This window comes from Callionymus lyra, unplaced genomic scaffold (assembly GCF_982586985.1).
Source record: "Callionymus lyra unplaced genomic scaffold, fCalLyr1.hap1.1 HAP1_SCAFFOLD_77, whole genome shotgun sequence".
In the NCBI taxonomy this organism is placed as follows: Eukaryota; Metazoa; Chordata; class Actinopteri; order Syngnathiformes; family Callionymidae; genus Callionymus; species Callionymus lyra.
This window is the reverse complement of record NW_028258579.1, coordinates 220001-230000: the sequence shown is the minus strand read 5'-3', so window position 1 is coordinate 230000 and position 10000 is coordinate 220001. Positions and strand designations below refer to the sequence as shown.

General features: G+C 61.0%; 1 non-coding gene across 1 annotated transcript; it reads right to left on the bottom strand.

Annotated features, from left to right (window-relative positions):
• Nucleotides 1–6387: 6387 nt before the first annotated feature.
• Nucleotides 6388–6506, bottom strand: LOC148058512 (5S ribosomal RNA). The gene has a single exon (XR_015709802.1). It is a non-coding gene; the product is annotated as a 5S ribosomal RNA (ribosomal RNA).
• Nucleotides 6507–10000: the final 3494 nt, after the last annotated feature.

Below are 10000 nucleotides of genomic sequence, written 5' to 3'. Positions count from 1 at the left end.
GTTTTCAGCGGTCATCCACTCCAACCTTGTCCGATTTTGAGGCACCAGGCTCGGCCACCCTCCGAGCCTTTTCACTCCCTCTCCTGTTATGGTGCCTCCCTATTAACCTCTAGGTGGTTGCGCTCGTGACATCAAAAAGACCACTTTTTGCAGAGCAGTCACACTCGGAAAAAAATTTCTTTCGTCTGGCAAAAGAACCAGAGTTTTCAGCGGTCATCCACTCCAACCTTGTCCGACTTTGAGGCACCAGGCTCGGCCACCCTCCGAGCCTTTTCACTCCCTCTCCTGTTATGGTGCCTCCCTATTAACCTCTAGGTGGTTGCGCTCGTGACATCAAAAAGACCACTTTTTGCAGAGCAGTCACACTCGGGAAAAATTTCTTTCGTCTGGCAAAAGAACCAGAGTTTTCAGCGGTCATCCACTCCAACCTTGTCCGATTTTGAGGCACCAGGCTCGGCCACCGTCCGAGCCTTTTCACTCCCTCTCCTGTTATGGTGCCTCCCTATTAACCTCTAGGTGGTTGCGCTCGTGACATCAAAAAGACCACTTTTTGCAGAGCAGTCACACTCGGAAAAAATTTCTTTCGTCTGGCAAAAGAACCAGAGTTTTCAGCGGTCATCCACTCCAACCTTGTCCGATTTTGAGGCACCAGGCTCGGCCACCGTCCGAGCCTTTTCACTCCCTCTCCTGTTATGGTGCCTCCCTATTAACCTCTAGGTGGTTGCGCTCGTGACATCAAAAAGACCACTTTTTTCAGAGCAGTCACACTCGGGAAAAATTTCTTTCGTCTGGCAAAAGAACCAGAGTTATCAGCGGTCATCCACTCCAACCTTGTCCGACGTTGAGGCACCGATGTCGGCCAAGTTCTGAGCGTTCCACCGCCGAATGCCACTGGTCCTCAACACAGCGGACTTCCAATCCAACCTTGTCCGACTTTGAGGCACCGAAGTCGGCCTCAGCCCGAGCCTTCCCCCGCCGACCTCACTGGAGCCCGCCATCCAGGGACCGGCGGAGGTCGCCCGCATGACCGCGGCAAAGTGTCTCAAAGTCGGGCACGACCGCTCGAGTCACCCGCCAACCCGGTCCGGGGCACCTCCAGGGACCGGCGGAGGTCGCCCGCATGACCGCGGCAAAGTGTCTCAAAGTCGGGCATGACCGCTCGAGTCACCCGCCAACCCGGTCCGGGGCACCTCCAGGGACCGGCGGAGGACGCCCGCATGACCGCGACAAAGTGTCTCAAAGTCGGGCACGACCGCTCGAGTCACCCGCCAACCCGGTCCGGGGCACCTCCAGGGACCGGCGGAGGACGCCCGCATGACCGCGACAAAGTGTCTCAAAGTCGGGCACGACCGCTCGAGTCACCCGCCAACCCGGTCCGGGGCACCTCCAGGGACCGGCGGAGGACGCCCGCATGACCGCGACAAAGTGTCTCAAAGTCGGGCACGACCGCTCGAGTCACCCGCCAACCCGGTCCGGGGCACCTCCAGGGACCGGCGGAGGACGCCCGCATGACCGCGACAAAGTGTCTCAAAGTCGGGCACGACCGCTCGAGTCACCCGCCAACCCGGTCCGGGGCACCTCCAGGGACCGGCGGAGGACGCCCGCATGACCGCGACAAAGTGTCTCAAAGTCGGGCAGGACCGCTCGAGTCACCCGCCAACCCGGTCCGGGGCACCTCCAGGGACCGGCGGAGGACGCCCGCATGACCGCGACAAAGTGTCTCAAAGTCGGGCACGACCGCTCGAGTCACCCGCCAACCCGGTCCGGGGCACCTCCAGGGACCGGCGGAGGACGCCCGCATGACCGCGACAAAGTGTCTCAAAGTCGGTCATGACCGTTCGAGTCACCCGCCAACCCGGTCCGGGGCACCTCCAGGGACCGGCGGAGGAGGCCCGCATGACCGCGACAAAGTGTCTCAAAGTCGGGCACAACCGCTCGAGTCACCCGCCAACCCGGTCCGGGGCACCTCCAGGGACCGGCGGAGGACGCCCGCATGACCGCGACAAAGTGTCTCAAAGTCGGGCACGACCGCTCGAGTCACCCGCCAACCCGGTCCGGGGCACCTCCAGGGACCGGCGGAGGACGCCCGCATGACCGCGACAAAGTGTCTCAAAGTCGGGCATGACCGCTCGAGTCACCCGCCAACCCGGTCCGGGGCACCTCCAGGGACCGGCGGAGGACGCCCGCATGACCGCGACAAAGTGTCTCAAAGTCGGGCACGACCGCTCGAGTCACCCGCCAACCCGGTCCGGGGCACCTCCAGGGACCGGCGGAGGACGCCCGCATGACCGCGACAAAGTGTCTCAAAGTCGGGCACGACCGCTCGAGTCACCCGCCAACCCGGTCCGGGGCACCTCCAGGGACCGGCGGAGGACGCCCGCATGACCGCGACAAAGTGTCTCAAAGTCGGGCACGACCGCTCGAGTCACCCGCCAACCCGGTCCGGGGCACCTCCAGGGACCGGCGGAGGTCGCCCGCATGACCGCGACAAAGTGTCTCAAAGTCGGGCATGACCGCTCGAGTCACCCGCCAACCCGGTCCGGGGCACCTCCGGGGACCGGCGGAGGACGCCCGCATGACCGCGACAAAGTGTCTCAAAGTCGGGCAGGACCGCTCGAGTCACCCGCCAACCCGGTCCGGGGCACCTCCGGGGAGCAGTGGAGGTCGCTCGCATGACCGCGACAAAGTGTCTCAAAGTCGGGCATGACCGCTCGAGTCGCCCGCCATCCCGGTCCGGAGCTCAACACTTTGTCGTTTTTTCCACTCCCTCCCCATTAACCTCTAGGTGGTTGCGCTCGTGACATCAAAAAGACCACTTTTTGCAGAGCAGTCACACTCGGAAAAAATTCGTTTCGTCTGGCAAAAGAACCAGAGTTCTCAGCGGGCTTCCAGTCCAACCTTGTCCGATTTTGAGGCACCAGGCTCGGCCACAGTCCGAGCCCATTCACTCCCTCCCCTGTTGTACTCGCTCCCTATTAACCTCTAGGTGGTTGCGCTCGTGACATCAAAAAGACCACTTTTTGAGGAGCAGTCACACTTAGGAAAAATCCGTTTGCGCTCACACCATCCCTCCCCATTAACCTCTAGGTGGTTGCGCTCGTGACATCAAAAAGACCACTTTTTGAGGAGCAGTCACACTTAGGAAAAATCCGTTTGCGCTCACACCATCCCTCCCCATTAACCTCTAGGTGGTTGCGCTCGTGACATCAAAAAGACCACTTTTTGAGGAGCAGTCAGACACCGAGGTTTTCTGGATTTATGTCCGTTTTCCTGGTTCTCTGACTCGGGCACCTTGTGACCGACATCCCCCCCTTCCCTGGTTCTATTTTGCCGATACTTTGGTGAGTTTTCTACCCGCAAACCAAGCCCCCCAAGCCCGCCGCCTGGTGGGGGAGCATGCCGCCTGGCCCGGTTCTATTTTAGGTCACTTTGGTGAGTTTTCTACCCGCAAACCAAGCCCCCCAAGCCCGCCGCCTGGTGGGGGAAGAGGCCCCCTGGTCCCGGTTCTATTTTAGGACACTTTGGTGAGTTTTCTACCCGCAAACCAAGCCCCCCAAGCCCGCCGCCTGGTGGGGGAAGATGCCCCCTGGTCCCGGTTCTATTTTAGGACACTTTGGTGAGTTTTCTACCCGCAAACCAAGCCCCCCAAGCCCGCCGCCTGGTGGGGGAACATGCCCCCTGGTCCCGGTTCTATTTTAGGACACTTTGGTGAGTTTTCTACCCGCAAACCAAGCCCCCCAAGCCCGCCGCCTGGTGGGGGAACATGCCGCCTAGCCCGGTTCTATTTTAGGTCACTTTGGTGAGTTTTCTACCCGCAAACCAAGCCCCCCAAGCCCGCCGCCTGGTGGGGGAAGAGGCCCCCTGGTCCCGGTTCTATTTTAGGACACTTTGGTGAGTTTTCTACCCGCAAACCAAGCCCCCCAAGCCCGCCGCCTGGTGGGGGAACATGCCCCCTGGTCCTGGTTCTATTTTAGGACACTTTGGTGAGTTTTCTACCCGCAAACCAAGCCCCCCAAGCCCGCCGCCTGGTGGGGGAGCATGCCCACTGGTCCCGGTTCTATTTTAGGACACTTTGGTGAGTTTTCTACCCGGAAACCAAGCCCCCCAAGCCCGCCACCTGGTGGGGGAAGAGGCCCCCTGGTCCCGGTTCTATTTTAGGACACTTTGGTGAGTTTTCTACCCACACTGCAGGTCCCCAAATGCCGCCATCTGGTGGGGGAACATGCCGCCTGCACCGGTTCTATTTTAAGTCACTTTGGTGAGTTTTCTGCCCACACTACGGGTCCCCAAATGCCGCCATCTGGTGGGGGAACATGCCGCCTGCACCGGTTCTATTTTAAGTCACTTTGGTGAGTTTTCTGCCCACACTACGGCTCCCCAAATGCCGCCATCTGGTGGGGGAACATGCCGCCTGCACCGGTTCTATTTTAAGTCACTTTGGTGAGTTTTCTGCCCACACTACGGGTCCCCAAATGCCGCCATCTGGTGGGGGAACATGCCGCCTGCACCGGTTCTATTTTAAGTCACTTTGGTGAGTTTTCTGCCCACACTACGGCTCCCCAAATGCCGCCATCTGGTGGGGGAACATGCCGCCTGCACCGGTTCTATTTTAAGTCACTTTGGTGAGTTTTCTGCCCACACTACGGGTCCCCAAATGCCGCCATCTGGTGGGGGAACATGCCGCCTGCACCGGTTCTATTTTAAGTCACTTTGGTGAGTTTTCTACCCACACTACGGGTCCCCAAATGCCGCCATCTGGTGGGGGAACATGCCGCCTGCACCGGTTCTATTTTAAGTCACTTTGGTGAGTTTTCTACCCACACTACGGGTCCCCAAATGCCGCCATCTGGTGGGGGAACATGCCGCCTGCACCGGTTCTATTTTAAGTCACTTTGGTGAGTTTTCTGCCCACACTACGGGTCCCCAAATGCCGCCATCTGGTGGGGGAACATGCCGCCTGCACCGGTTCTATTTTAAGTCACTTTGGTGAGTTTTCTGCCCACACTACGGGTCCCCAAATGCCGCCACCTGGTGGGGGAACTGCCGCCTAGTCCCGGTTCTATTTTAGGTCACTTTTCTCACTTTCTGACCCACAAATAATGCCCCAAATGCCGCCGCCTGGTGGGGGGAACTGCCGCCTAGTCCCGGTTCTATTTTAGGTCACTTTTCTCACTTTCTGACCCACAAATAATGCCCCAAATGCCGCCGCCTGGTGGGGGGAACTGCCGCCTAGTCCCGGTTCTATTTTAGGTCACTTTTCTCACTTTCTGACCCACAAATAATGCCCCAAATGCCGCCGCCTGGTGGGGGGAACTGCCGCCTAGTCCCGGTTCTATTTTAGGTCACTTTTCTCACTTTCTGACCCACAAATAATGCCCCAAATGCCGCCGCCTGGTGGGGGGAACTGCCGCCTAGTCCCGGTTCTATTTTAGGTCACTTTTCTCACTTTCTGACCCACAAATAATGCCCCAAATGCCGCCGCCTGGTGGGGGGAACTGCCGCCTAGTCCCGGTTCTATTTTAGGTCACTTTTCTCACTTTCTGACCCACAAATAATGCCCCAAATGCCGCCGCCTGGTGGGGGGAACTGCCGCCTAGTCCCGGTTCTATTTTAGGTCACTTTTCTCACTTTCTGACCCACAAATAATGCCCCAAATGCCGCCGCCTGTAGGGGGGAACTGCCGCCTAGTCCCGGTTCTATTTTAGGTCACTTTTCTCACTTTCTGACCCACAAATAATGCCCCAAATGCCGCCGCCTGGTGGGGGGAACTGCCGCCTAGTCCCGGTTCTATTTTAGGTCACTTTTCTCACTTTCTGACCCACAAATAATGCCCCAAATGCCGCCGCCTGGTGGGGGGAACTGCCGCCTAGTCCCGGTTCTATTTTAGGTCACTTTTCTCACTTTCTGACCCACAAATAATGCCCCAAATGCCGCCGCCTGGTGGGGGGAACTGCCGCCTAGTCCCGGTTCTATTTTAGGTCACTTTTCTCACTTTCTGACCCACAAATAATGCCCCAAATGCCGCCGCCTGGTGGGGGGAACTGCCGCATAGTCCCGGTTCTATTTTAGGTCACTTTTCTCACTTTCTGACCCACAAATAATGCCCCAAATGCCGCCGCCTGGTGGGGGGAACTGCCGCCTAGTCCCGGTTCTATTTTAGGTCACTTTTCTCACTTTCTGACCCACAAATAATGCCCCAAATGCCGCCGCCTGGTGGGGGGAACTGCCGCCTAGTCCCGGTTCTATTTTAGGTCACTTTTCTCACTTTCTGACCCACAAATAATGCCCCAAATGCCGCCGCCTGGTGGGGGGAACTGCCGCCTAGTCCCGGTTCTATTTTAGGTCACTTTTCTCACTTTTCTACCCACAAATAATGGCAAAAAAAAATGCTTACAGCACCCAGTATTCCCAGGCGGTCTCCCATCCAAGTACTAACTGGGCCCGACCCTGCTTGGCTTCCGAGATCAGACGAGATCGGGCTCATTCAGGGTGGTGTGGCCGTAAGCGAGGGAAGCGCTTGTGAAATGCCCCAAAGTGTTGAAAATGTTCCCCAGGCCCCTGGTTCCCCATCCCCGCAGGAGGAGGCTCCCCAGGCCCCCTGGTTCCCCATCCCCGCAGGAGGAGGCTCCCCAGGCCCCCTGGTGCAGGAGGAGGCTCCCCAGGCCCCCTGGTGCAGGAGGAGGCTCCCCAGGCCCCTGGTTCCCCATCCCCGCAGGAGGAGGCTCCCCAGGCCCCCTGGTTCCCCATCCCCGCAGGAGGAGGCTCCCCAGGCCCCTGGTTCTCCATCCCCGCAGGAGGAGGCTCCCCAGGCCCCTGGTTCTCCATGCCCGCAGGAGGAGGCTCCCCAGGCCCCATGGTTCCCCATCACCGCAGGAGGAGGCTCCCCAGGCCCCCTGGTTCCCCATCCCCGCAGGAGGAGGCTCCCCAGGCCCCATGGTTCCCCATCACCGCAGGAGGAGGCTCCCCAGGCCCCCTGGTTCCCCATCCCCGCAGGAGGAGGCTCCCCAGGCCCCCTGGTTCTCTATGCCCGCAGGAGGAGGCTCCCCAGGCCCCCTGCTTCTCCATCCCCGCAGGAGGAGGCTCCCCAGGCCCCATGGTTCCCCATCACCGCAGGAGGAGGCTCCCCAGGCCCCCTGGTTCCCCATCCCCGCAGGAGGAGGCTCCCCAGGCCCCATGGTTCCCCATCACCGCAGGAGGAGGCTCCCCAGGCCCCCTGGTTCCCCATCCCCGCAGGAGGAGGCTCCCCAGGCCCCCTGGTGCAGGAGGAGGCTCCCCAGGCCCCCTGGTTCTCCATCCCCGCAGGAGGAGGCTCCCCAGGCCCCTGGTTCTCCATCCCCGCAGGAGGAGGCTCCCCAGGCCCCCTGGTTCTCCATGCCCGCAGGAGGAGGCTCCCCAGGCCCCCTGGTTCTCCATCCCCGCAGGAGGAGGCTCCCCAGGCCCCTGGTTCTCCATCCCCGCAGGAGGAGGCTCCCCAGGCCCCCTGGTTCTCCATGCCCGCAGGAGGAGGCTCCCCAGGCCCCCTGGTTCTCAATCCCCGCAGGAGGAGGCTCCCCAGGCCCCCTGGTTCTCCATCCCCGCAGGAGGAGGCTCCCCAGGCCCCTGGTTCTCCATGCCCGCAGGAGGAGGCTCCCCAGGCCCCCTGGTTCTCCATGACCGCAGGAGGAGGCTCCCCAGGCCCCCTGGTTCTCCATCCCCGCAGGAGGAGGCTCCCCAGGCCCCTGGTTCTCCATCCCCGCAGGAGGAGGCTCCCCAGGCCCCCTGGTTCCCCATCCCCGCAGGAGGAGGCTCCCCAGGCCCCCTGGTTCTCTATGCCCGCAGGAGGAGGCTCCCCAGGCCCCCTGGTTCTCCATCCCCGCAGGAGGAGGCTCCCCAGGCCCCTGGTTCTCCATCCCCGCAGGAGGAGGCTCCCCAGGCGCCCTGGTTCTCCATCCCCGCAGGAGGAGGCTCCCCAGGCGCCCTGGTTCTCCATCACCGCAGGAGGAGGCCCCCCAGGCCCCTGGTTCCCCATCCCCGCAGGAGGAGGCTCCCCAGGCCCCCTGGTTCTCCATGCCCGCAGGAGGAGGCTCCCCAGGCCCCCTGGTTCTCCATCCCCGCAGGAGGAGGCTCCCCAGGCCCCTGGTTCTCCATCCCCGCAGGAGGAGGCTCCCCAGGCCCCCTGGTTCTCCATGCCCGCAGGAGGAGGCTCCCCAGGCCCCCTGGTTCTCAATCCCCGCAGGAGGAGGCTCCCCAGGCCCCCTGGTTCCCCATCCCCGCAGGAGGAGGCTCCCCAGGCCCCCTGGTTCTCTATGCCCGCAGGAGGAGGCTCCCCAGGCCCCCTGGTTCTCCATCCCCGCAGGAGGAGGCTCCCCAGGCCCCTGGTTCTCCATCCCCGCAGGAGGAGGCTCCCCAGGCGCCCTGGTTCTCCATCCCCGCAGGAGGAGGCTCCCCAGGCGCCCTGGTTCTCCATCACCGCAGGAGGAGGCCCCCCAGGCCCCTGGTTCCCCATCCCCGCAGGAGGAGGCTCCCCAGGCCCCCTGGTTCTCCATGCCCGCAGGAGGAGGCTCCCCAGGCCCCTGGTTGGGAGAGGGGGAAAAAGAGCAAAGTGTTTAAAAATGCCCCAAAGTGTTGAAAATGTTCCCCAGGCCCCTGGTTCCCCATCCCCGCAGGAGGAGGCTCCCCAGGCCCCCTGGTTGGGAGAGGGGGAAAAAGAGCAAAGTGTTTAAAAATGCCCCAAAGTGTTGAAAATGTTCCCCAGGCCCCTGGTTCCCCATCCCCGCAGGAGGAGGCTCCCCAGGCCCCCTGGTTGGGAGAGGGGGAAAAAGAGCAAAGTGTTTAAAAATGCCCCAAAGTGTTGAAAATGTTCCCCAGGCCCCTGGTTCCCCATCCCCGCAGGAGGAGGCTCCCCAGGCCCCCTGGTTGGGAGAGGGGGAAAAAGAGCAAAGTGTTTAAAAATGCCCCAAAGTGTTGAAAATGTTCCCCAGGCCCCTGGTTCCCCATCCCCGCAGGAGGAGGCTCCCCAGGCCCCCTGGTTGGGAGAGGGGACAAAAAGAGCAAAGTGTTTAAAAATGCCCCAAAGTGTTGAAAATGTTCCCCAGGCCCCTGGTTCCCCATCCCCGCAGGAGGAGGCTCCCCAGGCCCCCTGGTTGGGAGAGGGGGAAAAAGAGCAAAGTGTTTAAAAATGCCCCAAAGTGTTGAAAATGTTCCCCGGCCTCCTGGTACCCCATCCCCGCAGGAGGAGGCTCCCCAGGCCCCCTGGTTGGGAGAGGGGACAAAAAGAGCAAAGTGTTTAAAAATGCCCCAAAGTGTTGAAAATGTTCCCCAGGCCCCTGGTTCCCCATCCCCGCAGGAGGAGGCTCCCCAGGCCCCCTGGTTGGGAGAGGGGGAAAAAGAGCAAAGTGTTTAAAAATGCCCCAAAGTGTTGAAAATGTTCCCCAGGCCCCTGGTTCCCCATCCCCGCAGGAGGAGGCTCCCCAGGCCCCCTGGTTGGGAGAGGGGGAAAAAGAGCAAAGTGTTTAAAAATGCCCCAAAGTGTTGAAAATGTTCCCCAGGCCCCTGGTTCCCCATCCCCGCAGGAGGAGGCTCCCCAGGCCCCCTGGTTGGGAGAGGGGAAAAAAAGAGCAAAGTGTTTAAAAATGCCCCAAAGTGTTGAAAATGTTCCCCAGGCCCCTGGTTCCCCATCCCCGCAGGAGGAGGCTCCCCGGGCCCCCTGGTTGGGAGAGGGGAAAAAAAGAGCAAAGTGTTTAAAAATGCCCCAAAGTGTTGAAAATGTTCCCCGGCCTCCTGGTACCCCATCCCCGCATGAGGATGTCACCCAGGCCCCTGGTTCTCCATCCCCGCAGGAGGAGGGATTGTGGGTGGGAGAGGGAAAAAAAGAGCAAAGTGTTTAAAAATGCCCCAAAGTGTTGAAAATGTTCCCCGGCCTCCTGGTACCCCATCCCCGCATGAGGATGTCACCCAGGCCCCTGGTTCTCCATCCCCGCAGGAGGAGGGATTGTGGGTGGGAGAGGGGAAAAAAAGAGCA